This window comes from Pelmatolapia mariae, linkage group LG22 (genome assembly GCF_036321145.2).
Source record: "Pelmatolapia mariae isolate MD_Pm_ZW linkage group LG22, Pm_UMD_F_2, whole genome shotgun sequence".
NCBI classification, from domain to species: Eukaryota; Metazoa; Chordata; class Actinopteri; order Cichliformes; family Cichlidae; genus Pelmatolapia; species Pelmatolapia mariae.
In genome coordinates this window covers 8,016,482-8,023,455 of record NC_086245.2, presented here as the reverse complement: position 1 = coordinate 8,023,455, position 6,974 = coordinate 8,016,482, and the positions used below count along the sequence as shown (strand labels likewise).

The 6,974-nt window shown below is 38.1% G+C and overlaps 1 long non-coding RNA gene across 1 annotated transcript; it reads right to left on the bottom strand.

The window, feature by feature from the left end:
• Positions 1-708: 708 nt before the first annotated feature.
• Positions 709-2,987, bottom strand: LOC135933569 (uncharacterized). Its single transcript, XR_010573826.1, has 4 exons — positions 2,947-2,987; positions 2,755-2,834; positions 2,152-2,274; positions 709-1,002 (listed from the first exon to the last, which is right to left on the bottom strand). It is a non-coding gene; the product is annotated as an uncharacterized LOC135933569 (long non-coding RNA).
• Between the last annotated feature and the right edge of the window lie 3,987 nt (positions 2,988-6,974).

Below are 6,974 nucleotides of genomic sequence, written 5' to 3'. Positions count from 1 at the left end.
GGCCGGGATTTCTTTAGATCTTGTTCTGGCTTCTTTTTTGAGCTCCTGCATGAGTCGTTGATGTCTTCTTGGAGTAATTTTGGTAAGGTGGCCCCTAATTGAAAGATTCCCCACTGTTTTCTTCATTTGTGTATAATGACTCTCACTTTGGTTCACTGGAGTCCCAAAGCCGAAGAAGTGGCTTTGTAACCATTTCTAGAATGATAGATGTCAATGGCTTTAGGTGATTTCTTGATTCAACAGGTGTGGCAGCAATCGGTAACCACATTATTTTCAAATATTGAAAACACAATGACAAGAAGTCAACAGAATGGAGGTCTTTATTTCCATCAAGCACAATTGTTTTTTCTGGATCAGTGGCATTCAAACTTTTCCAGGAAATTGGTTTTGCAAAAGCTTAAAAAAATAGAAAACCCCCCAAAATAAATGGTTGGAAACTGTTTCACAGAAAGCACGAGAACAGCGGCTCATAATAATAATGTAAATGAAGACAAAAGATATAAGACACGAAATATTATTCAAGTATATATCTGGCATGTAACTGGTGACCTGTTGAGGGCGTACTCCTCCGCTCGCCTTCTGACACTTGGGACTACACCCCTCCCCCTCCGTCTCCCCCCACCAAAATTTAATTGATTAAGAAGGTAAAGCAATTAGAAGGATAGGTTTTCCACGTTTTATTATTTAACTCTTCTCTTTAAGTTTGTCCTTGTAGTTTCTTTTAAGTGTTTGTGACATCAGAACTGAAAAATGTCCTTTCACTATCTTTACCCTGTACTTAGATTGTTTTGTACGCTGAACTTGATGTAAACCAAATACAAACTGTCCAGTTAAGTTACTTCTTTGAGGTTTAGTGCACCATTTATCAAACCAACACTTCAGGCCAGGAGCGCCACCTTTTACCTCCGTCCTGTCACAGACTTCTCCATCAGGATTTTCCTCATACCAGTTGCTGGTATGAGGAACCAGTTGTCTGGTTCTTTGTTGTTCCAGTAAATCACCCTAAGAGATAAAAACAAACAAACAATAATTGCTTCAGTAAAAACTAGTATTTTTAATTCTGGGAATAAAAAAAACTATTTTAACAACAGTGAAACTTATTTATCAGTGATGAGCTGTTCACCCACAACCATGCACCCTCTTTTGTAGTCAAGTGTTCTTTTCTAAACACTAATATAGACTTAAGTGTCACCTCAGCTGGTACAATCCAACTTTTATTATGCACAAGTAGTGGTTAGCATTGCTGCCTCACAGCAAGAAGGTCCCACGTTCAATTCCACCATTTGTACTTTACAGTACTAATGTACAGTACTTTATAATTTCACAGATAGTGTCAGAAGTTCATGTTGCAGATAGAGACCATTGTGCATTAATGCATTCATCAGAACAAATGAAAAACCCATAGTGGTAGTATATCACTTTTATCCAGATCAGTAGATGTTTAAAGTGTGGAGACTGATTAATGCTGTTTTTATAATATACTGCAGGGGTGCAGGGGAAGGTAGGACTGACTCCCCAGGAGGGGCAATTGCAAGCCTTGAATGAAAAGGTGTTTTTGTTTTTTAGTTTTTTTGCATTTTAAAACTTTCTTGTAATACGTGTCATAATTGAGACAAATGATGCAAAATGGTTATGTCCACCCTGCACTTGGACTCACAGTCACCTACCCAGAATAACTGCATTAGCAACTTTCTGTCAAAAGAAATGTGCGCAGACACAATGAACAGGTTAAGAATGATTTAGCTATAAGCAGAGTCAGTGTTAGATATGACACAATCACAATAACTCAGCACAGCTTAACACCATCAAATCCTTTAATTTCAAAAAGAGCCAGAGAGAGTGAAGCAGCAGCAGGTCTGTCTCCAAGTGATGTGACTCCAACTGAGATCATGTAGCAGCAACCAAAAGTTATTCCAAGCGATCACTCATTCACCTGTAAGCTTATCAACACTAACACCAAATGACATTAAGCTTTATTGTATGTTGGTCCAGTGGTTCTTAACGGGTGTGCCATGAGGTAAGCAAGACATTTTGAGGAAGTAGGTGTTCTTCAGGGAGCACATATAAATTCTGTTTCTTTGGTAATTTAAAGCAGATCAGAAATGTTATTGATTTTAAATAAAGTTTATGAATAAAAGTGTTTAAACTCACAGAAGTAGAACGTCAAAAAGACAGCAGTTGCCAGGAGAACACAGACAACCACCACCGCCCCTATTTTTGTGGTGACCATTGACCCTCTGTTTAATTGTTCATGTTGAGGTTCAAAAACTTCATCTGTTGAATATTTAGAGGAGACAGAGGGTGGAATAATTAAATAAAACAAAATAGTGTAGCTGTGTACAGGTAAAAGGACACTGAAGTATTCATTAATAATGATCCAGTATTTATGAGTTATAGCAGTTACAGGTTGGAGGACCACAGCTGCAAAGACCAGCAGGAAACACTGGCATGCTATATAAGGGATAACCACATGTTGAATACATCACAAGCCCCAATCGTTCCTCTTTTTATCATTTTCTAAGTCACTTTAAACTTACAATTAAATGTCTGTCTTGGCATTTTCTCCTATCAATAAAACTTAACAAAGTCTGAATGCTTATATTTTGCAAATGTGCAGAGTAAATATCATCATCTATAGACTTGCAGCATGATGATAGATTTTAAGATATGTGCAGATGATCCTGTTTTTATTCCAGAATAAACATATTACGTTCAAATAGCTTTTATACAGAACAAAAGAAAAGTCGTCTTTACCTTCCCCCACATTGCCACTCTCTGAATGGCTCATCGTTTCAGGCTTAAAGATCCTGAGTTCAGCGTTAGTCCAGCTGTCTCTGAATAATAGAAGTATTTTAATAAAGATTTATGTTTTACTGAAGCTTTTGACAGTCGCCGAAAAACACAAGTATTTGGCGATATTTCTCCTGAAGTTATGTTTGCTCTTACCTCTCTTTAGGCTGTTAGGCTGTACCTCATTTTCATGTTTCACAACTTTTTCATGAATCATGATAACGGGGAGGAGACTTCATCCACAGTCTACTTCCTCATATTTGAATAACACTTTTCACAAAATCCATTTTTATACATTTCATGGAAACTACTGTTCTTTTGTAAATTAATAAAAAATACCACAAGGACCACAGCCCTGCAGGCGCTGCAATCTTCTCCAGAGTTTGATTGCAGGACTCACAACCTTCATCTCTCTTCCCCTTCCTAACACAGTCTTCCCAGTTGTTCAGCACCAAGAGCTCATACAGAAAACTGACACCACCAGGAATTAGGCATGGAGAGCTGCTAAATTTAAAATATGACCTCACAGGGGACAAGGAACAAAAAGGAAAAGTAGCCTTCAAAATAAAACAGGAAAAACCCAAAAGACAAAAACCATGTAATCATTTTCCAGAGAGGATTCTCTTTTAACTTGTGGATTTTACATTTTAATTAACTATACATGCATGCATGGTTGATAACCCATTATCTTCTTCAGGTCATCTTCTACCTTTACTGGTCTTGTGGTCTCAGCGAAAGCTCAAGAGAGACAAAGTATTTTGAACTTTTGTCTCTCCTCTTTCACTACCAGCTGTCACTCTCACTCACACTGTATCCTGTAGTCATGTTGGAACAGGAAGGGGCCAGCCACAAACTCTTCCCACAAAGAGCTGAAGCGTTAAGAGTTCCTTTCACTAGAACTAAGGGCCCGAGCCCAGCTCCTGAAAAACAACCCCCTTAATGTACAAACTGTAGCTGCTGCCTCTGTCCTCTAGATGGAGCTTTAATAACTGAATCAAGACCATCTGCTGGATTAAAATAGGAGGCTCGAGGCAGAGATGAGGTGCAGACCAAACAGGCCTTTATTCACCAACATTAACAGAAAGCAAAACATAAGAAAAAATAAAACAATACAGCACAGTGATGTAGCAGGACAGTTATCCAAAGCGTAAGTCAACATCTGAATGTCTCAAAAATAAAATAACATGTAAGTTTCACACTTTCAAAAACCTGCTAATGTGGCTGAATTAAAAGAACTCTGCAGAGAAGAATAGATCACAGTTCTTCCAGTGATGATAAAATATAATTTGAGTACACCATAAGGGGTAATCTGATTACTTGTGTAATCTGATTTCACCTTTAAAAGCAATCTGATTACTTAAACTTGTCGAGGAGATTCATGCCAACACACGTTTCCCACATTAACCTGCTCTGCAGTTTATCCTCTGTGTTGGACAGGCTGGTTATTCTACAACAGGTTATTGCAGATGTGCATTGCTGCCATCTACTCTTCATTTTTACTTAGTTCAGTTTGCATTAGTAATGACGCTTACACATATATTCAGTAAGGAAGCGCTGTATTCACTCATCTGCCTGTGTTCCTGGGTGCTTTTGTGCTGTTAGTCTATTCTTTACATCACTTCCACTTTCCCATGTTGTAACTTAATTCTGTCATCTTCACTCTGATTCACTCGTTTTATTTCCCACTGTAAGCCTGCCTTCATCTCATCTCCAAGTTATCCTGGCCAAAATGAGTTCCTCATCCAAGTATTAACCTGCTTCATCTCTGCCACCACCAGCATCTAGACTCCAAAGGGTCCTTGCCTACTTCCCGCCACTGTTAGGCTCTACTCTGCTATGCAGCTCCATCTGAATAGTTTATTGCTCAAACTCAGTACTTCAATAAATCATGTTCAATTCCTTAAAATGGTCTTTATTGAAATGTCTGCTGTTCTCATTTTGTCATTTTTTGGTGTTATTATAAATGTGGATTGGGTAACGGTAACTGTGTAGGAAACTGCACTGTTGCATGATGCATGCAACCAAAATAAAGTCGTTTGTAAAGATGAGTGCGGAGTGTGCAATGGCAAGTTTGGTGTGAAATGGTCAGGTCCATCTATAAGGGCAAGGAGTGTTTCATGTATGTAAATAAGTCATCCCCTTTATTTCATTACAGTGTTTAGATTGTTAAAATATTATTTTCTTTAATTGTCACAAAATAATGGGTGCCCCAGTCTCCAGTGAAACGTAGTACTGGAAGAATGGTTATTCCTCCGTTCTACCACAAGAGGGAGTATGCCCTGAAATGAGCAGTCTACAAGGGCTAAACAAAGTGGGCCACTCATTGTAATGTAGTGGGCCTAGCAAGAGTTAAGAGACTGGTTACAAAACGTGTAATATAGTATTATGTATGGTATTCCTCATTATGTTTGTAATCATTTTTTAATCTTGATTTCATTTATTCTACTGTAAGATGAGTTTGAAACATTTCAGTCCACTGTGACGATGGACTGTGTCTGTATATTTGCAGATTGTACACCAAAGGCTGACGCATTAAGCCACAAAGGTTTTATTTAAGTGTGCAACACTTCTCCTCCCCTTCTATGGTAGACAGCTGTGTTGTGCAGACTTATAAGTGTCTGTCAGTGGTGGAGAACTCATGCATTTCTCTGGATAAGGCAGATATTTGACCATAATACACAGTGCCCAGCTTTGTGAAAAACCAACATAGCATATCAGCACAAAAACCTCATACCAACTGTCATTCCAGTAGTGGATAGTTAGTGATTTGAAGTTGTTTTCCAGCCATATGACCTGGGCACCTTGCTGTCATTGTTTAACCATGAACTTCTCTACACCAAAGTATTCAAGAGTCAAATGTAATGCAGAGAGAACAATGATCCCAGGCACAGCAGCAAATCTGCAAAACAAGGAAAAGGAAAATAATCAACATGTTGCAATGGCCCAGTCAAACTCCACACTTTAGCTTGTGGTACTGTGGTGAGAGATTAGTGAGCAGAGTGAGATTGATCGTCAGACTACTGCTTCTACTACTGCTAATATACTAATACTACGAATAATAATGACAAGTTATTGCTTCTAATCTGTTAATCTGGAACAGTATAGTTTGACATATTTAAGTCATCAGGACTTTTTTTGCTTCCAGTTTTTTTTCCCTGTTATTTTCTGAATGAGTGTGAATCCCAGGCCCACATCACAGGTGTAGTTGTAAACAAAGGGAAGGTCTAATTGTAGGTGTCCTAGAATGGGTAAAAAGAGCAGACCATTCTGGAGATTGTGAGATTATTATATTATCTTATGCCACGTTATACCCCCAATTAAAGATTGTGAAATTATTATGTAGTTTTAGTTTGCATTATTCTCCTGACTTAGAAGAAGGTGATAACTATTACATTTATTAAACTGATTTGTATTATATTAGACTGCTGATTTATTGTGAATGGATGATATTGTTTTATGATGCATTATACTGCTGAGGTATAAGAGATATTGTTTTCAGAGAATCCTGGACTTATTTGTCTGATTAGAAAAGAACAGAACATACTGCACAGGAAGCCAAGGTCATAACTTAGGCTCACTGAGAGAGAGAAAGAATGTGGATGTTTAGGTTTTATGACTTTGGAGGGGGGCTGAGGGGATAAGAATGTGAGAAACGCTCAGACACTTCGAGATCAGGCGGACACCCTCCCGTGCTCATCTCCCCTCCGGATGGTTTATGCTCAAAAGTGTTGTATTGAATAATGAGAATTGTATGGAATAAAATGATTGTTGATTGAGCATTTATATACCGAGTGTTGTCCTTCCTTCAGCCCAAAGATCAAAGAACTGAGATTTTAACAAGATCTTCAAAAGTAATCTTACACTCAGGTGTTAGCTTAAATTTGGCCTTATGTTTATGTTTTAGTGGATTCAGCAGTTTGGAAAGTTGGGAGAAATTTGTAACAAGCTAGTGGCACAGGCAGTGTGGTAAATTTAGCCAAAAATAAAGTCAATGAAATTTACTCAGTAGATATTCATCATGATAAAAGAGGATCTTTGTAAACCACTTCAACCAGGAACTCGGACATTACATACAAATGGAAGATACTTCCAGGGATGAACAGCTGGGCTGATGTTTGGAGAAAGAAGTTTGGGATCAAACTGAAAAAAAGACAGAATTATTAAATGTCAATTACCGAGACGCT